This window comes from Apis mellifera, linkage group LG3 (assembly GCF_003254395.2).
Source record: "Apis mellifera strain DH4 linkage group LG3, Amel_HAv3.1, whole genome shotgun sequence".
Lineage (NCBI taxonomy): Eukaryota > Metazoa > Arthropoda > Insecta > Hymenoptera > Apidae > Apis > Apis mellifera.
Window position 1 is genome coordinate 7,886,842 of NC_037640.1, and position 24,439 is coordinate 7,911,280.

The following is a 24,439-nucleotide window of genomic DNA, read 5'->3' on the forward strand; positions in this document are numbered from 1 at the left end:
ACGATTAACCATATTTCCTTGAAACAAAAATCATTTTCTAAAAAGAAAAATAAAAAATTCGTATCGAATTACTAAGATTCGAAATTTGCTCATTTGATCATGTCGAATCGGATATAATTATCGAAACGAAGAACGTCCCGTTAATACGTCCATTATTAATTCGGCAAACAATCGCCGCGTTTATTACAGCAAAGGGTGGAAACAAATATCGACAAGTAAATCAAACAGATTTTATGGGGGAGGTGGGGGCCGGTCTAATAACAAGCCGCATGTCGAAACTTCGTTATCGAAAATACAAACGCGCGTGTATACGCGTACACGTATATGCAGCAGGTGTACAGTAGTATATATACATATATATACATATATATATATATACACGTGTATATCGGTCTGTCATTGACCGGATAGCGTTAAAATCGATCACGATACCACCACGCCCTTTCGATAACGAAGCGAATGCCGTCCACGATCTCGTACACGAGCCCCTGCACGAGGAGGACTCGCGACAGAGTAATGACACGACAGTTTCTGCTGCCTTCGTGCTCGACCTAGCGTGTATTTGCCCACTGGACATCCATACAGTAGGATACACAAGGCCCTTTCACATCGCCGTTTCACGTTCGTGTGCGTATACGCGAGTATACGTGTGCGCCACGAGGCCGCCAAATGGGTTACGTGTACGCCGGACTCGTCGTGCAGGCCCGTTTCCAACCGACGAAATAATTTACCCTTATGTGGCAGAGGTTAGGTTATCGACTAATTAATTTTAGACCGTTTTTTTTAAAGAGACGACGTGGTTATATTTTTGGGAGGAGAGAAATAATCGAGATATTTATATAATATGCTTTGTAAGTTTTAAAATGTCGATAAATGTAAATGCGGTCAGGCAAGGAGGGAAAGAATAAAGAATTAGAAATCGTGCTGGTTTATCGCGATGCCGATAGATGGGCTTTGAATGTACGCAATGTGTCTGTTACATATTCAACATGTGGGGCGAACAAGGGGATAGGATTAAGGGAATGAGGGTTGAAGAAGGGTAGTTAAATCGGTATTGTAAGAATTTTCCTTTTTTTCTTCATTCTTACGTCCATTTTCACGTTGGATTAAATATATTATACGTGATACATTTGTCGCCTAGTTCGAGGTTTTTCAGTGTTTTTCGGAATAATCCAATAAATCTATCGATCCATCACTGTCATAAAAATTCTATTCGGACAAAAAAATATTCACATTGCACATCCCCTAGCCGGAATATCAACAATTCTTTTTTTAAATATTATACGTATTATCTCGTTCATCTATAATTCATTGCCATCAAATTAGAATTAATTATCGATTACTCGAAATATCATCGAGGAGTAAATCAACTTCCAAAGAATATTATCTTTTCGAATTCCGGTTCACACTACAAGTTGCAATTAAAAAATTATTTCTCCATTATTGTATATCTAAAATATGAAAAATTCACCTTTTAAAATATGCATTATCTTGAGATGCATAAAAATTCATTCATTCGTCGCGAGATTAGAATTATCGATAGTACCTGAAAATATCCATTCAGCGGTGAATCAACCTTATCGCACAGAGAATATTGTCACGTTTGAAATTATTCCGTTTCGAGTGACGCGACACTATGAATTAGAATTTCTTGGTCGCATCAAAGGAATCCAATTCGCATGGTAAATTTTTCTCCTCGGGGCGAGGCGGACGTTTTGCCGCTAATTACGCGTACGAAGACTACGCACAGCCGCAGCAGCGTAGTATGGATGGCTCACGTAGATCAAAGCTTGTCCTAACAATGACGAGCGAGCCCGACCTCTGTCTCGTTGCCCTTTAACCGGCCTTTCGACCTCGTCCTGTTGGTTCGCATCACAGAGGGAGTGGTTGTACCTCGTTATCGGCCCCCCGTGTGACCTCGTCACACGACCTCACGCTTCCGTCGCTAAAAATTCGTCTCCTCGTTGAAAATTAATATTTTCTACTTTTTATGAAAACGAGCTCATGACGCGTAGAATCGTAATTGATTCTTTTCTTTTTTCTTTTTTAATACGCAAATTAGGGGTTGAATTAATCTCGAACATCTTTGGATATCGGTTCACAATTTGTAATTCCTCGATGAAAATTTTTTTCAACCTCCCTTGCCTGATTTTTATTCAATTTTTTAATAATATATTGTATGAAGTATAGTAGAATGTTGAAATATCGCGTATACAATTCGTGTTCGTTAATCCAGTAGTCTTACAACTTGGAATTAAAGTTGCAGTGACTTTAATACCGGCACGATCTTCCTTCCATTCGATCCTTAATCCAGCATCGAGGCAACGAATTAAATAAAGCGCATTTCCATTTCAAACGTTATCCTCAAACGTACGAAAATAAAGAAACGGAAATTTCATCGTCCCTCGTAAGAAATCCATCGGGGAAAAGGGAAATAATAACCGAGTACTTTCCATTTCCAAACCTCATCACGAACATACGTGAAACAAGGAAAACGAGACAAATTTAAATTCACAAATATACAAAAATAGAAAAATAATCTTCAAACGTAAAAATTTCGAGTCAAATGAAATCTCTTTGAACGGGACGAATTCGCATTCACAAACACGAAAAAATAACCACACACTTTCCATTTCAAACACATTCGAAACCAAAAACCCAAATTTCTATCCATTTCGAACGAAATCCACTTGACGAAACGAACGAGACGAACTCATACTCGCAAAACTAGTAATTACACATTTTCTCATCTCGCCAAAACGAAAGATAAAAGTTTCGACGACGACGACGATCCAGTTACAAAAAAAGAAAAAAGCAACGAAAAGAAAAATCTCATCCCTTTCCTTGGTCTCGGTCGACTCAGCCCGAACGGATCGGTCGGTTTTTCGAGCGCGAGGCGACGATTCGAGGACAGCCCCCTCGAATTAGTCCGCTCGCGGCTTCCATCTGTCCCTTCATAGCCGCGGATCGATCGCGGCCGGAAAGCCGGCGGCGCTTTTGTCTCGGCCTGAAAGGGCCTTTCATCAGGGCAAATACCTCTCCACGCTCGCCCTGCGCCCGATTCCACCTGCAAACACCGCCGATCCCACCGTTTCCGGATTTTCTCCCCTTCCTCGTTTCTCTACCGATTTCTTTCGGCTCACTGCTCCTTCTTCCTTGCCTCCCCTGTTTTCACCGCCTGCCGATAATCGCGTGTGATTTGTATAATGGCCAGCCTCCATTGACGATGCTTCGAAGCTGTTTGTTCGCTGTCTATTCGAATCGACGGGCTTGTTCGAGCCCGACTTGTTTTCCCTGAATGGAACGTGGATAAAGGGTTGATTCGTGTTTGGAATTTTTCAGATTGCGCGGGACCGGTAATTATTTTTATTATCTATCCTCTTGTGAAGCCAAATCGAAGAATTTTATCTATATATTTCTTCGATGAGAAACTTGTTTTGCAGGGCACGATTTTTCGAAAATTTAATAGCGATGAATATAACTGATATTTTTCCAAAGTTTTATAAAAAGTTTTCCACAAAATCTACGAGTCACGACACGATTCGTTTATTAATCCCCCTGTATAAATCTGTTCGTTCTCGGTGGATATCGGGGTCAATTATCGATCTTTCACTTCGAAACTTGACTTCACTTCTACGGGGGGGAAGATCGATGGGTGTCGAATCGTGAGATAGGAGCAAGCTATTGCGAATTGTCAAAGGGCATCCAGGGCACGTTTCGCGCGTTCGTCCTAAAATTCGTGTTCCTTAGTTAACCCCCTTATTGGCGAAAATTTCGCATTCTTCCGTCGTGCACCGTATCTCGCCAGAGATTCCACATTTATCTCTTCGTAATACGCAGAATTATCGTTGGCCGGATCAAGGATAAAAATTTGCATAAAAATGCCTTTCTGCTAATAACCGATACCTTTGTATTTATCAAAACATTCTTTCTCCAGTTTATTTTTATACTTCGATTAATTTAATAGGAATAGAATGATCGAATTGAACTTGATCGAGAAGTATTAGAGATCGAGTGTGATTCAATCGTATCGATTTTTCACGATCAGTGTTGATACTTTACGCTCATTATGTCGATCGTATTAGCAATTCGTATCGTTATCGATACGAACGATTTCTACGCTTATGGGAATAATATTTACATTTTATATCGTTAAAACAAACGGGGAGAAGGAGAGAGAGAATTGGAAAGAAAGAATTAAATCGATCGAACAAAGCGGTATCCATGCCTGCAAATATATTCACAATTAATGTATTTTGCTTCTCTTCCTTCGTACGTTAATCCACCAAGCCTCTCAAACCTTTCATCTTCGTTTTTTCCTTTCCCCGTTTCTTGAATTTCTCGAAGCGAGAAACGACAGAGACAAAAGCGTAATAAATACAGGACGAGTCTCTCGAGAATCGGACGAAATCCTTTGATCTAATAATTCCCATAAATATCTTATCATTTCGTAGAATGCGAATACGGTAATTACATATACCCTTCTATTAATAAATAAATTCAATAAATAAAATACCGGATCCAATATAACGTTGATGTAATATTAATCGTATTCGTTCCAAGTTTTCGATTGGTCTCTTGTTTTTTTATAATATTACAGTTTAAAAAAGTGAAATATTTGTACTCAATTTTCCTTTGAAACGCAAGAAGCATCGTATTAATCATTGTACAAATTCCACTTTATATCGTTATATCCACACTTCTTCTTGCGATCGAAAAAGAAAAAAAAATATCTACGTGTACTTAATTTCTTCAATTATTAAAACAAAATACTATATATTATACTAAATATTATACTATCAAATATTATACTATATATTATACTCACAAAATATTCATACTCAGATATTCTTGTGACTAACGCGAAAAATGATTTACACAGATACTTCACCTTCACAGAGATCTATCACTACGCGCAATAAAATCATCATAGACCATTTTCACTTATCTCCTCTCGTTCACCTCTTCTTTCCGGAGAGGAGAATCGTTTCAGAACGAGGGAAAGAAAAAAATTTGATTCTGGGCGCGATCCTCGCCAAGAGAATACGCGGAGCATCTTTTCCCTCCCTCCTCCGGCATTTCTTTGACATGTAAATGCCCTCCCACAACTGCTGAAATATCGCGCAAAGGGAGAGGAATCCATCAAACTTTTCCAGAACGGACTGGTTTCCGCTAGAACACCCCCGATGATGCCTTACGCGTCCCTTCGTAATCCCTTCGCCCGAGTTCTCTGTATTTTTTCCTCTCGTTTCTTTTTCCTTTCTTCCTTTCTTCGGGGGAAGAAAATCCGAACAATGTTGAAACAGGTTGAAATAACTGTAATCCTCGCGCGGCGTGGCACGAAGTCGGGATAATTTATAATCGTTCCAGTTACGTATTCAAAAGGTTGGCGCGAGGAGGCGGTTCTTCTTGTAAAAATCTTTCCTTCTTTTACGGGATAGGATTTTCTTCTAGAGAGATATATATATCTCTTCGAGGTTTATCGGGAGTGAAATGGAATTATTGGAAGAATTTTACAATAAAGATTCGTTAATAAAATAGAGGATAGATTATTTTCTTCTCTTCTTTATTTTTGAAATTGCAACTCAAGTTAAAAAATCTTCGTCCAATTGCTGGAAAGGTTATCCAAAATTTGGGAAATTAGATCTCAACTCGATTACATCTTTTCACGCAGAATACTTCTAACGGAAAGTTTCGAAGAAGAAAAACTTCTCTCGATTCGGCGAGGATGAGAATGCTTTAAACATATTTAAGGATATTTTTCGTCTCGGCCGCGGCCAAACTTCGTCCCTTCCCCGCAACTTTTTTCTCCTCAGGGAAAAAGCGGCGAATTTTTCTCCCAATTTCTCTTTCTACCACTTTTTCCCCCTCCCTCTTTCCTTGAGGTTTTTCCGGGACGCGAAAACGGGTGTCGAGGGTGCAAGAATCGCCGACGCGTGATCGTGAGGGCGCACGTGCGTGTAGCTGGTTTCGTGAAAAGAGAAAGTGATACGAATTTATGGCTCAATTCGAGAACCTCGCTTTAAACGGCTGCTTTGCAATATATGCTGCTTTCATCGATTCTCTTTTTCTCTCTTTTTCTCTTGGTACTTGAAAAAAAATGTGTTATTTCTTTTCCTCCAATTCTAACGCTTCAACAATTCTTTACAAATTGAAAATATCGACGTAATGTATCATAAATTGTTTCCTCGTTTTTGAATCAGGAAGATGTTATGCAAAACTGTTAATATATATATAATCGAATTCCAATCAAAATGCAGAATTAATATACTCGAAAGCAGAACAAATTTTAATTACTCGTAACTTGATAAACGAGTCTCAATATTTTTGTGCACGAAGAAAACATTATTATTTTTGATTTTGGAGTCTAAACTCGATTCTTCGGATGAATAATAAATACTATATAATTTATAATGAAATTACAATATTTTTAATCGAATTTCCCTTTACATTTTTTTTACTCTCTATAAAAATATCGCTAAATATCCTTTGAACGTAAATTCCATTAACAATCATCGAGTTACGATCCCTCGTGCTACTGCTCTATTCTCCTTCCATTTTTGCCACAATACCGTCGAGCGCATCGACGACCGCAGATTACACGAATCTGGAGGAACGCGAACAAAGGCCGGCTCCCTCTATTAACAACCACGATACGCAACCCCTTCGAATCCGTGAGCTGTTTTTAATCGCGTGTAATTTGCATTCGCGAGCAATTTGCGCGGCAATTAAGAGGAATCTGCGATCGTGACGGCGTGACATGGTTTAGAGGCGCGGGTCAGAAGACAATGGGCGTTGCTCTCGTTCACGAGAAGCATCCCCATCCAAGGGGATGGAACAGCCGCGTTTCAGACAAACTTTCGTCTTACCTTCCTTACCTTTTTCTTTCTTTTCCTCTTCTTTTCTTTTTTCCTTTTCCTTTTTCTTTTTCTTCGGCACAGTTTCTTCAGAAAGTGAACCCTCCCTCTTCCTTTCTCGAGCGGCCATTTATGTTTCAGAAAGCTTCTCTTTGTTTGTTTGCGTGGAAGAGAGAGTCGATGGTAATTATTTTCCTTTATTTACGTTTCTCTTGTCTCGGTGTCGCTTTTCGGACGGAACAAGGTGTTGGAAATTTATTTCGAAAGATAGGAGTGGGTTTGAGAATATTGAGAAGGGATGAAAAATTTTTCTCCCGAAAATTTGAATTCTTGAAACGCCGCCATGCGGACGGAATTGTTTCCGTCCGCGTAATTAAGTCGGCGAAAAATAAACAAGCGAGGCAAGAGGGGAGATTATAATTGCGTAAAAAAAGCCGTGACGCAGGTTTCTCGGGGTAACAAACCGACACATTTTATTTCCCTGCTGGAACGATGAAATTTTGATTCGTCGTTCCTTGGTCAACTGTTCCTTGATTATTATTTGCAAAAATATTTGAAAGAATTCAAAAAACTGTTTCCATTAAAAAAACCTAGGAAACAAGATTAGAAAAATTACTTCTATTATATAAAATTAAAACCATCAAACACATACCTCTATTTTAAATTTAAAAATCAAATCATTTCAAGAAACAAGAATATTTCCAAAACCAAAGATCCTTCCTTGAAGATGAAAATTTTTCAATAAACTTTGACACGATCCCATCCCTCAACCCCGATCGAACTTCGAATCCTCAAAAAATTATTTAAAAAAAGAGATATTATTTTTTCCATCAACCCTATCAACCCAAATATTTTCAGAGACGTTCCTCCTTTGGCGGAACGCCAAATCCTAATAACACCCCTAATCCTAAATCGACTACAATTTCAATCGAGCGACAACGATCGTGCTAAATCACGACATTCAACCCCGGCTTGTTCAACCCCCTGTTCCCCTATAAATAGGGCAGGTTTATCGGCGGGTAGGGTCACGAGATCCCCCTAAGGGCAATCATAAGGTGTTTATATCCCCGTTACACGTGGCGCGCGCAACGAAGGGATGTAATCGCCCTTCCTCCCCTCCCCTCCTCACCGTGTCGGGAGATCCGTCCGGGTATTTAGATGGTTAGATCCCGCGCGCACCCTCGGCTATTTATCGTTATTGGGGTTGCAGTTGTACGGATTAGGGACCTGCCCTCTCCCCCACCCTTCTATCCTTGTATCTGAATATCTGAGCAGCGACGACAATGGATATCTGTAATCGCGTTTGTCGATTAATGCGAGCGGTGGCTACGAGGGTGGCCAATCCCTCCCCCTCCCCCTTGCTTTAATCGTTTCGTTTAGGGGCGGATCATGTTGTTGTTGTTGTTGTTGTTGTTGTAGCACGAATTGATTGGCTCGTTGCGTCGCATTGGAGAATTCTTGAGGGGGTGCGATTTCTTTGTCGGTTTTTTTAGATGGGAGTTGAGAATGGAGTTTCGAGGGTTTGTTCGTCGAGCGTTTTTTCTCTTCTCGTGTTTCTTTTCTCAACGTGAATCGAGATTTAGGGATAAGAGTTAAGAATGCTTCGACAGTGCTTGTTCATCTTAACATCTTAATATTTAACGTGTTTGAACGAACACCTAAAAAAACTTATTTTATTATTTATTATCAATAAATAAAATTAATTAAATAAAAAATATTTATAAAATAAAATAATTTAATTTTAGTATTTAAAATTTTATACTAAATAATAAAATTATATATTAAATAATATGAATAAATAAATAAAAGTTAAATTATATATTTGTTTTTAAAATTATTTTATTATAATTATTTTATATTATTATTATCATTATTATTAATTTATTAAATTTTTATTATTAAATAAATCATGTTGTGGTTTTTAAGATTAATTGTATTAATTGATTTATATATAAAATATAAAAATTATTAAAAATTATAGTAAATTATAGTTAATAGAGAATTCTGAAACAATGAATGAAAGTTTTATTCGGAAATTAATTCTAGTAAAGATAAATATAAGTGCCAGCAATAGCGGTTAAACTTGATTTATAAATTAATTTTTTCTAATATTAATTTAAATTGTAATAAAATTATAATTAAATTTATTGATTTTAGGTGTTGGATTTGTTTTTATGATTTTTATATTTTATGATTGATCGCGTGGATTTTTAATTCTTTCGGAAAGAATGTCCGATTTGTTACACCTTTATTTAACTTTAATACAGATAATTAACCGTTTCACGATCACGTTAAGACGAGATTACATGAAATTGCAATTATATGTAAGATAAGAAGATTTAACGATCGTTCGACCAGAAGAGATCGATTCGATTAAGCAACATTGTACAATTCCTCTTTTTTGAGCGCACAGTTGTCGTGGATTCATTTTCGATCAAATGAAATTATAAGACGCGCGGGGTCGGAAAAATTATAATTCGAAGGAGAAGCGGTGATCATTCGCAGCGGCCGGAAGTGGTCATCCACCTCGGAGGAGAGAAACGATCCCGGGGGCGTTTTACCCGTCCGTGGCCGGACGAGGTCAATCAGAATTTTAAATCGTTGCCGGGCACGGATGTTTGCTCCCGAAAAGCTTTCACCCCGTAAATTATTCATCTTACGGCCCTGCCTGTCCGCTCGTTCACGCATTAAAAAAAAAAAGAAGAGAGAGAGAGAAAAAGGGAAAAAAGAAGCTCCGTCACTTCTGGATCGTGTTGCTCCTAATGTTCGACAACGTGCTCCATCAAACGTCACATTGAGAAACGGAGAGCGGAGCGAATTGAGTCGAAAAAAGGATTTGTTGGAATTTTATTTATCGATTATGCTTTTTTATTCGCAATCGTAGTGGAAGATCTTAAAAAGAAAAATAATATTTTTTTGAAGTAATAGTAGAATATATAAACAGGATGTGGAAAAAGAAAACTTTTTTTTTCTTTGAAAATTTATCGATTTTGAAACAGTAATGGAGTCTATACACGGGATATTTTAGAATATGGAAGAAGGAGACGTTTTTGAAAATTGTAGTAGAATCTATATACAGAATGTTTCAGTGCATGGAAAAAGAAGAAGGGAACGTTTTTGAAAATTTTAATAGAATCTATACACAGAATGTTTGAGTAAGAGGGAAAAGAAGAAAATGTTTTTGAAAATTGTAGTAGAATTTATATACAGAATGTTTCAACATACGTAAAAATTCATCGAATATGAATTTTTCACTCGTTCTCTAAATTATCTTCATCCTATTCATTATGAATATATATATCCGGTCCACTTTATACTTGACAAGTTTTCAAATTCAATTTCCTCGACAACCAAGTCTCCTCGAACGAAAAAATTTTATTCTCCCCGCTTATTTTTGCATGCAAGATCATCCCTACCACCAGTTGCGGTAAGACACCGCGTGAAGAAAAGCGTAGAGAGAGAGAATTCTGCTAAAAATCCTTCCATCCTCTTTTCCTTCCATCCTCTTTCCTTCCTTCGTATCATCGATACACCCCCCAGTTCGAGAAAAGCTTCGATCAACGTTTTCCGGCTTCTTCGACCATCCCCTCTCGAGTTCGTTTACAGTTTCCTGCGGAAACGCGCGCGTAGAAGGGAGGGATCGATCCGCTTTGCGCTGCGAATTTAAATGCCGGCCCATTCGTGTAAACGTTTCTGGAATTCGAAAAATCGGGAATCGGTTCTTAATGCCGGAGGAAAACTCGAGTTTTACGCTCGTTTCACCCGTGGATCGACGGAGAAAAGAGCAGAGCTGTCTCGAGACGCAAATCCTGAATCGGATGAGGATGGGGAGGAGCAAGTATTGTTATTTCATTGGAAGGGATTGATGAGGAGAGTTTGAGATTTATTTCGTTCCTTGTTTTTTTTTTCGAAAGGGAATTTTATTGAGAATTCTGTGGATATACTCGAGGGAGGGATTTTTAAGGAAAATTTGAGAAAATTTAGGGTTAATTTGAGTGGGCTGGGAAGTTTAGATTAAATTGGTAAAAAGGATGAATTGTCGTAGATTGAATCTTTTTCAGAGAATAATTTTAAGATTCTTCTGAAACTTTATCTCTTCTTATTTGAAATCAAAAAAAAAAATATTTTCGCGCTTTCTCACATTTTAAAGATATCAGAACATTTGTATTCCAATGTCAATAAATTGTACCGATTTTAATTAATATAAAACTTTAAATAACAACTATTACACATCAAATTTTCCTTTCCAACACCTCCAAATTTGTAATAATCTGTACAAATTTATGAAAAAAAAATCAATGAAGAAATGAAAAAGAGAAACGAAACTCTTTCTTCCTAAAATGGTTACACGCGATTATTCCCTATTAGAGCTATTAATTTTTTTTTCTTTTTTATTTCGATAAAGCATGGTCCACAATGCCATCGTTTCACAGATGTTTTCTCAGAGAGGGAAAAATCATCGGAGAAGGAAATTTCATTTCCTCTTCCTCCTCCTCATCCTCCTTCTCCCTCCCCTCCATCTATTATCGAGATCTTAAACCGTATTGTCTCCCCTCGAAATGCACGAGCTTTTCATGATAACCTGAGAGCTCAACGGCGTCCTCACGTTTACAAGAGTTTCATTGTCGTCCCATGGGAAATATGGGTATAATGTAGTGTGATGCAGATGTTGCTATTTGCTTTTTCCGTTCTCCTCGTCTCATCGTGCCCGTTTTCGCGCCCCTCCCCTTCCCTGCGCTCTCTCAGAAACATCCCTGTGATTCCTGCAAAATTGTAGCCAGGTCTCTAAATATTTGCCTCTCCGGGTCGAATATATATTTGTCGCTCCTCGTCGAGGAGTAATTTACTTTGGATCGATGAAAATATGTTTCTCATTTTGGTTAATCGAATCGATCGATACTCGAGTGGATTTATTTATTTGTTTGAAAAATGAACGAGTGTAGAGCTCATTTGTTTCTCCATAATTATATATAAGGAATAATCTTTAGTGGGCGATATTGATTCGTTAAATGGAAATTTAAACGTTGGTTTCTCTGGATTAAATTAGTTTTAAATTGGATTTAATTTTTGGTGACGATAAAAAGCATAGATAAGAAATTTTTGGTTGAAATCTTCAATTTTGAAAATTGTAAATAAATAACTTGAAGAGTTTCGAATGAATGAATTAATCAAAGAGTCGAATTTGTCTTCTGAATTTTTTTCAAAGTAAAACGAAGGAAACTTTATAAGCTTTTTACAAACTTTAACGCTTCGATTCATTCAACTTCGATTTTTAAAAAAAAGTCTTTACTAGTATTCGAAGATTTCGATGAACGAGGTCGAAAGGAGAGATCGAATTTTTCTGATCTTTAAAAAAAAAAAAAAAAGGGAAAAACTGAAAGGGGAGGAAAATCTCAAGGAGGTCGGTCGTAATGCAGCTGTATATCATTGCGCGGGAATAAATAGAAGGAACTTCCCCCCAAGGAGTTTCATAACATCTTGAGCGCTTGACCGTGGCCATTGCGACGAAATTTACGAGAGGGAAAGTTCGCAAATCTTGATAAACTCGTTCCCACCGACCACTTCTTTTCCTTCGATGGAACGGAAGTGTAAATACGGTTCCCCGAACATTCTAGATGGCGGCACTTTCTCGTTGATCCAACAAAAATCATCAAACAAAATTCTCAAAACAATTAATTAACCATATATATATTTGTTTAATACAAATTCATATCTCATGGGGATCCATCCTAAATCTTACAAATCATTTCACCATCTTTTAATTTTTATTATAATTTCAACCAAATCATTTTAGTAAAAGCCATTAATAATAAAAAAATCATTATAAATTCATTTATTTTATAAAAACTCAAATTTCATCTACCATAATATATTATTAATCCTATAATTAATGATAAACCTAACATCACCTAATCGATTTAAAATAATAGTTACTATCCCTGAAGTAAATGATTTTATTTTTATATAATAAATTACAAGACAATAAGAAATTAATCCTAAACTATCCTAAATCTAAAATAATAGATAATATATTTGGTTTTAAAATTAATATATATATATATATATATATTGAAATTAAAAATAAGATTATTAAATATAAAAAACGATCTATTTTTAATTCACTTAAATCTATATATCTAACTCTATAAATAATAATTATTGAAAAAATTATTCTTACTAAAAAATAAATATTAATGATTTATAATCAATTATTAATAAAAAATTAAACTTTATTGAATTAAATGAATAAATATTTCGTTCAAAAATTAACTCTTTATTTAAACATAAAAAATATAATCTCATTAATATTATTGAAAAACTAAAACTAAATAATAAAATTCCACAAATCAATATTTTCACTTAAACTATTTAAATTTAATTTAACTTTTACCTAAATTATTTTAAATAAAATAAACTTTTAAAAATATTAAATTTAAGGAAATTCAATGTATTAGTAATACAAAATATTCAACTACCCCAAAATATTCAAATACCCCAATTTTTAATCTTAAATCTTAAAACCTCCTTGTTTAAAAATACAAATTCTCTCTCTTCTTAAGCTTACTTCGCAAAACTTACCCTTCTTCCCCCGTAAGATCCAACAAACCAAGGCGCGACTCCCTCAAAGCCTCTTTTATATATTTTCATCCCCCGTTCGACTGATCGAAACACACGATTCGATGATCGTCGTCGTGAACGTTGTTGGCCACGCCGGATATCCGGTTAAATGCTACGCGATGGTGGATTCATTTGCACGTGAGCCGAGGGGAGGGGAGGGGAGGAAAGTAAAGCGGATGGGCTCGCGTGTACACCGAGTCGACAAAGAGGGACGAGAGATCGGCGAGGGGAGGGGGAGGAGGGGGTGGACGTTTCCATCGTAATTCAGGGAGAATGGGAGCGCCATCAAACGCGACGATACTGCGGCTGGCAGGATTGGACAAACATAGGTGGGACAACGGTCGGCTGAAACAACTGGTTGCTTTGGAAACACGAAATGGTCGAGGGCCATCCCCTGGATCTGGCAACTTTGCCCTACGCCATTTCCGGCTTGTCGAAAGGCGCACGGTATTTTTTCTTCGGCCAGGATTCGACAGAAAGGAATATATAAATTGTTGTCGATCCACGGTTCCATTATTCGTTTCTTCTCTAATCTGTTCAGTTGTCTGCACTCGTTTTAGCATATTTAATATTTTTTCTTAGCAATCCATTGTTTTATTAAATTCTTGCAATCTTATTCAATCTTCTCCTCTTCTTTTTCTTCAGATTAACACGTAGTAGTCTATTCTCATTCTTGAAAACGAAATCGAATTTTCTTGTGATTTAGATAGATAGATTTCTGTGGAAGAAATAATTTTTTTTCTATATTGATCAAATTCTTCGATCTCGTTATCCAATCTCATCTCCTTCTTAACAGTAATCTATTCTTGAAATCGAACTCTTTCGTTAACATTTAGATAGATTTCTGTGGAAGAAATTTTTTTCTTTCTTCAAGAGAAAAAGGATATTATGTTTTATTAAGCTTTTAGCGATTTGCAACTCGAGTTGGATCGAGGGATCAATCATGAAACGTCGCAACAGCATTCTTTTTATTAGTTTTTTGATTTCTGTTGTTGTGATGTCGTTAATTTTGTATTAGAACCAAAATCTTGTGCTTTCGTTTTTCTTTCGTGTCTTGAAAGATAGATTGTAATAAGTTGACGGTATTTGAGGTAGATTAGATATCTGTACGTTATTCACATTTAATTGAAGAGATATGTAATTTAGATCTCTGGAAATGGTTATTACATTATCATCGTTTTTCGAGATTAGTTTAAAGAAATGAAATTGGAGAGAATGTAATTCATCTTGGGATATAATTCGATATTTAAACTTTTATTGTAAAAGAAAATTTACAAGAAAGATATCAAGGAGAGAGAGATAAATCATACAGATCGAATTTATCGAATTTTTCTTTCATCATTTCTGTTCCATTCATACGGAATTGCGAAAGTAGAAATCAAACGTAAAAATTTTTTCCAACTTTTTTTTTTCTATGATACACATATAATATGCAACGTGCTTTGAATGTAAAGTTTCTTCTTCGTTTCGAGCATGGATATTCGAAAAGTTTTTTTCCAAAGAGACTTTCGTAAAAGTAAAAAGGAATGCAAATTTGGTCAGAGAGATCACGGATTTAAATTTGTGAATCTCGTTAACATAGAATCGACATCTGTTCTCTTCTATTCTTTCTTTTTTAGTCTCTTTCTTTATTAGAATTAGAATTAGAATCGTGGAATGAAGACAAATCGAAGGGATTATCCAGGCCATCGACAGATTCATCCTCCTTAAGGGTAATATTCAGATGGCAGCCACCTGCAGTACTCAAGCTTTGTATTCCGGCTTGTTTATCTAAACCTTGACCCATTTCCCCGCGTAAAAGCGGCTTCGTACTTTTGTACTTTTCTCTCTTTTCCACTGTGTACTCTTTAACTGTGCCAAAAACGGTTTTTCGAAATTCCGAGAGACTTTATCATATCGTCATTGTTAAGACACTTAAAGTAAAACGAGAGAACATTAATAACGTTGTTAATTCAAAATTACCTATTTCCTTTTTTTTAAATAAAACATTTAATATTCCACACCACTGGAAACATTTTATTCTCCCTGTTAAGAAGCAAAGATGATTTATCAAACATTTACTCAGACATGAGTTCACTTTCTGTAATTTATCTTCAACTCTAACATTTGTTCCAATTTACTTCAATTTCGATTCGAGACAACGTTTCCAAAACATATCCCAAATCCTCGTGTGTTTATAATCCTTTGTACACCGAAACCATGTTGAAATCGAATAATACAACCATCTACTGCTAAAACCTCTCAAACATTCCTACTAATATATTTCTATATATCAATTTACTTTTCTTGTGACTCAAAACAATCCTCAGAATAACTACTCCAATCGTATCAAATTCTAAAATTTCTTCTCTACCACTCCAACCATATCAAAATACATTCCCCTCTCGTCATTCTCACCAAATCTCTTATAATTAACTTAAACTTGGATGCATCCACCCCATTAAAAAAAAGGAAAGAAACAGTAACAATATCCCTCGAAAGAACCCTCTTCGCTCCCCAAACCCGCATGATTCGAATCGAAAATCCGAAAGCATCCATTACCACGGGAAGCTCTCTCTCTCTCTTCGTGACAGAGTGGCCCTGAGCGAGGCTTATCCGCGTCGGCGGTCCGCCTGTCATTAATGTATCGCCGCGCAGTGACGGTGGCGTACGGTAGTAGGTGGCCAGCAAACATCGGCTCGTTGCACGGTAAACACGTCGCAGGTAGCGGCAGATGCAGGCACCGGGATCGATCCCCGCGCGGGTGGGGAAAGGGATCCCTCCTCCTCCTCACCTTCCTCCTCCTCCCCCGCGTTTGCGGCGTGACGCGCCGCGTCGCTGTGTCGCTACGTAATGAATAGGGCATAAATCCAACCGGTGCCTCTGACCGGATCCCAAACCCCCCTATCTCTCGTGTGCACGGGTGTGTACGCGTGTAACGCGCGTATGCATGTATGTACACGTTGCGAATGGACGACGCGATATCAGCCGCCGGAACCGGCCGAGTTCTTCGCCGCCCTCTTTCTATTCGATGGTAAGGCAGGGTCGGTCAATTCTGGCGTTTCTCTTCGAATTTGTTTTCCTCATTCGGGGAAATTGATCCGTTGGAATTGTAGTTCTTTTTTTTTAGGATTGTTGGAAAGATTTGGAAAGGTTTGGAAAGATATTGGGAGGATTCTTTTAATGTTTCGTAGTTTTTGTGTAATATAAAAGTTGTAGATGAAATTCTCTTGTTTTTGTTCGAATTTGTACCCAATTCGGGAAAATTGATCTGTTGGAATTGTAGTTCTTTTTTTTAGGATTGTTGGAAAGGTTTGGAAAGGTTTGGAAAGATATTGGGGAAGATTCTTTTGGCGTTTCGTAGTTTTTGTGTAATATAAAAGTTGTAGATGAAATTCTCTTGTTTTTGTTCGAATTTGTACCCAATTCGGGAAAATTGATTCGTTGGAATTGTAGTTCTTTTTTTTAGGAGTGTTGGAAAGGTTTGGAAAGATATTGGGAGGATTCTTTTGGTGTTTCGTAGTTTTTGTGTAATATAAAAGTCGTAGATGGAATTTAGGAAATTAGATTTAGAATAATTCTCTTGTTTCTTTTCGAATTTGTTTTCCCCATTCGGAGAAATTGATCTGTTGGAATTGTAGTTCTTTTTTTTAGGAGTGTTGGAAAGGTTTGGAAAGATATTGGGAGGATTCTTTTGGTGTTTCGTAATTTTTGTGTAATATAAAAGTCGTAGATGGAATTTAGGAATGATTTAGAATAATTCTGTTGTTTTTGTTCGAATTTGTATCTATTGGGAAGATTGATTAGGGGGGAATTATGATTTTTTTTTAGAAATGGAGTGTTGGAAATGAGTTTTGTAAATGGTGATTGGAAAGATGATTGGTGATTTTGAGAAAGGATGTGGAATAAAAACTTTTGATTATTGATTTGAAAGAATTTTGTATAAGGCAGAGGAAAATTTTAACAATTAAGGATAATATTATCTATTTGAATAATTTATTATTTAAATTATTATAATTAATGAGATTATACCATAAAAGTAAACGAGTAAATGTTAATCGAGCATTTTAAATATAATTACTACTTAAAAAATTAATTAATTTTTCAACCCGTTAATGTTCAAAGTTTAATCCAAAGTTAGTGAAAAATGATTCACAAACGCTTTTTGAAAATATATCAATATTTTTCGACTCTTGAAACTTTGAACGTTCTCGTAGCTATATAAAAATCCTCCCTCCCCAAAAAAAAAAAATCGAAACAAAAACCAGGATCATATTTCATCATTCGTAGAGTTTCACAAACAAGAGCTCTAGATCAACATCGACAATTATACGATTATAAAATCTCTTTGCACGAAAATCTGAAGAAAAAAAAGAAATATTTAAATTAGAATTGAAATTGGACGGGTGATGAAATTCGCTAGATCCGATGTCGTTTCATAAATCTGAAAGAGATAGATGAAGGAGAAAGGATGGCACTTTATTCTTCATTAGTTGGAGAAATGGGGCGTTGAATTTACGAGGCGAAATTACGGGGGATTAAAACAAGGTCTTTAAAATTTAAAATATCTTTCGAGAGAATTCTCCTGCTCTCTTCTTCGCGCCCCATAATTCTTTCGCAATGAAAGCGGGGATTAGTTTCTTCTTCCCCACGAGAGATACAACTTGCCGCCCACTTAACCGTTCGACTTTCCATCATTCCATCGAACTTGCAGTTCGTTAACCTTTCTTGTTTGTTAATTTTACCGAGGATGGGGTGGAAACGACGAGGCTCAAACTTTCATATCGTTTGCCAAACATTTTAATCTTTAGCTTCTTTCGACTCTTTCGAAGAAATAATATATTTTTCTTAATCACACGTTGCTTTCAAGTGTAAAAAGAAATTATGAAAATGTTTCATAATAAGATCATCGTTTCGTTGCTCCCAAGATCTCTTTAAAATAAATTATCGTATGCCATAATACTCCAGGCATTGTCTGCCCAGAACCACGTTTTACTTCTTCCGTAAAAACGATGCCGTATAAATCTACAAATACAGAAATAACATCTACATGAAAGTAAGTTCGTTTCTCAATAGAACTTTAACGAAACTCGTTCGAAATTAAATTTCAATCGTACGATCGATATTCATATCGACTATCGATATATATTCCCAAATATTTAATAAAGAGAGGTTGAGGTTTAATAAATTGCCATTTCGAATAAAATCAAAAATTACTTAAACGTCTAACAAACGCAATTTTAATCACATTAATCATTGATGTTTTCTCGAAAATCATTACGAATCCATCTCAAACTTCAAATTATCGATATAACCCCCAAATTTCTCTTATTTCCTATTCGCTTTCCTGATAAAAATTCCGCGTCAACTCGAACAAATTCGATCAATTTCCGTAACGAACCGTCATCATCGCATCGCGAGAGCACATCCACCCCCGGCGACGATTCCATTTAAAAAAAAAAAAAAAGAAAGAAAGAAGAAGGAGAAAAAAAAGCGGCGCAATTTTATTCACTCCTCTCGTTCGAGACACCCCGTTGCGTTAACGACGCCAGGCCGGGGGTGGATGCATCCCCTCGCAAAAAGCATATAAAAATATCCGTGCGATTCTTCTCGTCCACTGATAAAACGGGTTACCACCGTGGACATAAATTTCAGTGGCCACGAACTCGATGAAATATGCGATCCAACGGGGGAGGGGGAGGGAGGGGGTCGCCATCTTCCTTCGTTTCCGTGTTTCGCTCTGTCGAGAGGGAGGAGGAGGAGGAAGAGGAGGAGGGGTTGCCTTTTCCGTCTCGCCTTTCTCTCTTCCTTTTTTCTCCTCTCTTTTTTTTTTTTCTTTTTCTCGACCAGCATTCGCTTCGCTCGAAACTGGTAATGGAAACATGAATTTTAAATGAGCACGCAGGGAGGATGGAGGACACCGATGGTTAATGGTCACCCGATGATCGGCTACATTTTTATCGACGCGATTGGAAAGACTCCGTTCGCCCCTCCCTTGACGATACGCAGGGTGTAGTTTAATGGATGTGAATTTTGTATGGTGTAAGAAATGGATCGAGGAGAATGGAGTCGCTTTGGAATCGGGAGTACAGGTGTTGATGTTTTCGTTTCTTTTTTCTTTTTTTTTGATTATCTTTGGCGGATGGAATAGTTTTGAAATTCTTTCTTTTTTTTTCTTCGTTTGAAGTTAAAGTTTGCTTTCGTAACACGAGGTTCTTTGTTCCTCGTGGATTATTAAAGGATTATTAGAGAAAGTTTTCTTTTGCGTTACGAGATAATCTGGGCGTAAATGAGAATTTAATGGAAGGGAATTTTCCCGCGAAGTGTAACGATCGGTGATTTTGCGCCGTTACGTTGTTATGTCGAGCGCGATGATGAGTTTTATTTCAACGATGTTAGGAATGTTTCTTGGGTAAATAAAGGGGTTGGTTGATTGAATTAGGACTACGAGAGTCGAGATGCTCGATAAATCATCCCTGTCACTGATAGATCGCTTTTAAATTTAATATCTGGGGAACGATGCTGGCGCTCGAGATAATTTTTTAGGTGACAGAATAGAGAGATACTTTCTTTCTTTCTTCCTTTTTCTTTTTTCCTTTGTTCAAATTTTAATCGAGAGTTAATTTCTTTAGTTAGTTTCATCGATGATAAATTTGAATTAAAATTTTCCATATCAATTTTCCACATTGTCATTCTACAAACATTCATACAAAATATTATAATTCAACCTTCTTTGCAATTAAACTTTAAACATTTCACCAGGAATTTATTAATTAATCGTCAAAAGGATCACGCAATCACAACTTGAATCCAAAACATTCTTAACACTAAACATACATAATTTAATCTTATCCAAAATTAGAATCTAAAACTTTTCATCGAAATATCACTATCACAGCATCCTCCAAATTCCACCAAGAATTCAACGAACAACGAGTAACAAAAAACATTTCCATCATCAAATCGTGCATTAATCATACACACGAAGATACAATTTAATCTATTCGCGATTAAAATTCAAACTTTTCACCATGAAATCCCGGCTATCACGGTCCCCTAAATCACGCGTTTCCAGCAGAAATTCGCCAACAACAAGCGAGAAACCATAGCCCAAACAAACTCCACTCTTACATTCCCCCTTCTCTCTCCCCCCTCGAAACGTTTCGTTATCATCACGTTTCAAAACCCGTATCCCCATGCGTTTCCGCTTCCATCCTCCCCCCTCTATCTCCCTCCTCCCCAGGGTGAACGCAGAAAGCGAAGCACAATTGCTCGCAATTCAACCAAATTTTCCGCCGTTCGTTGAAACGAAACAATTCTTTGCACGCGCTCCGCACCCCCGAATTTCCAACCACCCCGCCATAAATTTTCCACCCCTCCCCCAACTTCCTTCGTATCGTCGCGCTTCCGTTCGAACACACCTAAATTTAAAACAGGAGCAGGATTTCAAATTCATTTTCGAAATTTTGTGAAACGGAGTGGCCGCATAAATTTTTGGCCGTATTTTTTTTTGTCACGATAACTTGGCTCGCGGAGGAACCGCGCGCTTCCGGTTTCCGTCGAGGAGCGGAACCTTTTTTCCTTTCTTTTCTTTTTTCCTTCGATAAATCCACCGCGAGATCATTTTTTTGGAAAGAGGATTTCTATCCTCGTTGTTTCGAGCTTTTTTGAACGAACGAAATCGAAGGGTATTTATCGAATCGAAGAGGGGTCGAAGCTTTTCAAATTCTGAAGGTGCCAAGGAAATTGAACGGTTTTATCACATTTGTCGAAGCGGGCGAAGTGAAAGGAAGAGTTTGAGATTAAATTCTAAACGGGATGAGATTTCGAGAGTTTGGGAAAGGTGAATCTTCGTGGATAAACGAGGAAATGATATAATGCTACGCGATGTTAATTTTAAGAATCTTCGAAGAAGAAAGTTATAAAAGAAGAAAAAGATAAGAATATTTGACGAGAGAGAGGTGTATTTCTATCGAAAAAATTTACTCGCGTTTTTCTTTTTTTTTTTGGAACTTTCGTTTATACAATAATTTTTCGTTATTTTCGTGTTTATACCGAATTTCGTAAAATTACCAATTGCGATGTTGAAAAAGAATTCACCATCGAAGAGAAAAACACAAAGAGGGAGAAACCAAAACGCAGATATCGTTTCAGCAAATTAAAGCGAATAAAATCTCTCAAAATAATCGCCTTTGGACACTTGGGGGCGCGTATATAGAGAGTCGAAAAACTCGTATTTTATAACATAATTAAAACTACGTTACAATTAAACTCGACGAAAAGAAAAGAAAAAAGAGTACGTCGTTTAACGCGCAAAGAAAATATTCGCTTTTCATTTAAACGGGCGCGTGTATAGAAAAATTGTAGCAAATTTAACGATAGAATTAAACGAACGAGTAAAAGTATTCAAAAAATACGGGCGAATCTTGAAATACGTTCGAGTAAAAAAAGCTGGCACGACACGCGATTATTATTACCCCTCGAAAACCCAATTTAAATTCCCCCCAATTTTTATACAATTTTTGCAACTTAAACTTTTTCCAAACCTTGTGCACGCCCGTCCCGTTGTTGCGCATCCTGTATAAATGGCCGTGTGTCGCGTGACTTTTTCCGCTTAATCGTTCTGCGCCCGGACGATAACGTTTATTTATTATCCGGATAAACGGACACCGGTATTTTTTTCCCCTCTTCTTTTCTTTGAAATATTCGAGCCAGCTTTATGGAAGGTAGAAACATTTTTTTCGACCATTCTCCATTGATCTCCGCCACGTATTTGTCTCTTTGGAAAGTAAGATGAATCGACGGATGAGCGTAAAAACTTAATTTTTTGAAATGCGCTCTAAAAAGAGAATAAAATTTATCTTGGTATATAAAACGAGGTAACGAATAAGAGAATATTACGATCTCAAAAGAAGCAGTAAAGTATACATCCTCTCCTCTTTCATTTTGAAAAATAAATTCGTATAGCTAGACCAGCTGTTTCTTCGATTGGTAACGAGCAACGAAACGTGGCAGAGAGAATTGTTCGATTGTTCCATTCTAATTGTGCGTTATTGCTGTTTAACTATACTTTTCTTTCTCCTCCTTCTTCTTTCTCAGCCACGTGCGGTTAAATAGACGATCTTAAATATCGTAACAATGAGAGACATGCGTGAATAGAAATTCGCACAAATTGGTCTCACGCGATTACTCTGTTTATATAAAGGGTGTTTTTTATTCAACTTTTTATTTAAGTAAAATTGAATTAATAATTTATCGAGATAATGAATCTCACAAATCACAAACTTTGCTTTTTTTCTTCTCCCTTCTCTATAATCGAGCCTTTCCATGAAAGAAATGTTTCAAAAATTAAAATATACCAAACATTTTCCAATATTTTTACTATGTTACGACTTACTTCAATTTTAAATGAAATTGATTTGTAATTGACTTTTTAAAACTATCTTCAATTAAAGAAATTACTTTAATCTACTTTTAAACCCTTTCATATTTACATTAAAATAAACAATTCTAAAATAAAATTTATCGAAGCTTATCTTGAATATACTACATTTTGACTTGAATTATTATTCTCTAAGATATCTCTAACTTAAATAAAAGCCAGTTAAAACAATAATACATAAATTTAAACTCAATTGGGTCCTTAATCGACAAGCATCTTCTAATCAGATATAAAAAGCCGCCATATTATTCAATTTTAATAAATCCTATATTTAATCACTTAACATATTCACTTACCTTTTTATAACTAATTTTTATATCTAATTAAGAATTATCTTATAAAAGTTTTATATCTAATTCTAATTTATTATTAAATTTTTTAATGACAAAAGAATTAATTTATAATTGTTATCGATCAATTCTAAATTTCACCTAAAATCAATAAATTCAATTAATTAATTATCAATACAATTTAATAAATCAATTTTAACCACCGTTTCCATCCACGATCGGATACATTCATCGGGTGCAATGATTTCGATGTCATCGACCCGCCCCTAGACTTTGCACAACGAAGAAACGACTTTCACCCTCGACGTTCGGGGAGATTATCGAACATTATTGTGCGAGGCTGTGCGTTTCGCATTAGCTGAGAAGGGAGAGGGAGGAGAAAGGAAAGAGAGAAGAGCAAGAGAGAGAGAGAGAAAGGGGAGGGGGTGGATTATCGGTCGGGGAAAGACGCGGAGTAGCATAGCATCGGTGATTGGAAATGGCCTTTGTGTTTTAGTTTCCAGAGTTCTGATGATGGAATCGCGAGTTGGTTGCGGGGGGGAGGTGGTGGATGGATGATGACGGAGGAAACAATGCGGCTCCCCTCCCCATTGTTGATCGTATAGCTCCCTCCCATTGTTGTGTTTAGATGTGATTCACCGCAAACGATTTTCTGCCTTTCTGCGAAACCGTGAAAATCAATGATTAGGATAGACCCTTTTGTTAACCATCGTCCGGGAACGGAATTACGCAATTTTCGGCAGAGGTGGATAAAAATGAGAAACGCGCCCTTTGCCCTTTTTTTTTTTTCTTTCTTTCTTTCACGTTCGATGATTTCCGTTGTGTGATTACCTTCTTTTGAGGCGACTTTTTTTTTCGAGGTGGAGGCTGAAATGAAAGTGATTTGGTGTAGAAAATATTTTTTGAACATTGTTGAATGAAATATGTAGAAAGATAGTAATTTTGCATTATTTTTCAAATTACACGAAGTATTCAATTTGAAGTATCTGTCTTCCGAGTTTGAAATAATTATGCAATTATTAATGCAAGATAACATCCATGTATTTGTGAGGAAAGTAAGATGAATCTTAAAATACATTCCAATTCTTTAAAAAAAAATTTCTGGTATATGAATATCTGGTATAAAGAAAAAATAATCGAAGAAGGGTGTTACGATCTCTTTTTTTCGATACTTTTACCCATTCTGGTTGGTCTCCGCTTATTTGTAACGAGAAGAGAAATAAGAATCGACAGATCCATGAACCTAAAAACTT

The 24,439-nt window shown here is 36.5% G+C and overlaps 1 protein-coding gene across 2 annotated transcripts in view; it reads left to right on the plus strand.

Annotated features, from left to right (window-relative positions):
* The window catches only part of LOC412855 (Down syndrome cell adhesion molecule-like protein Dscam2), a 213,777-nt gene that overhangs the window by 61,662 nt on the left and 127,676 nt on the right, over positions 1 to 24,439 (plus strand). The gene's annotated exons all lie outside the window — the stretch shown is intronic.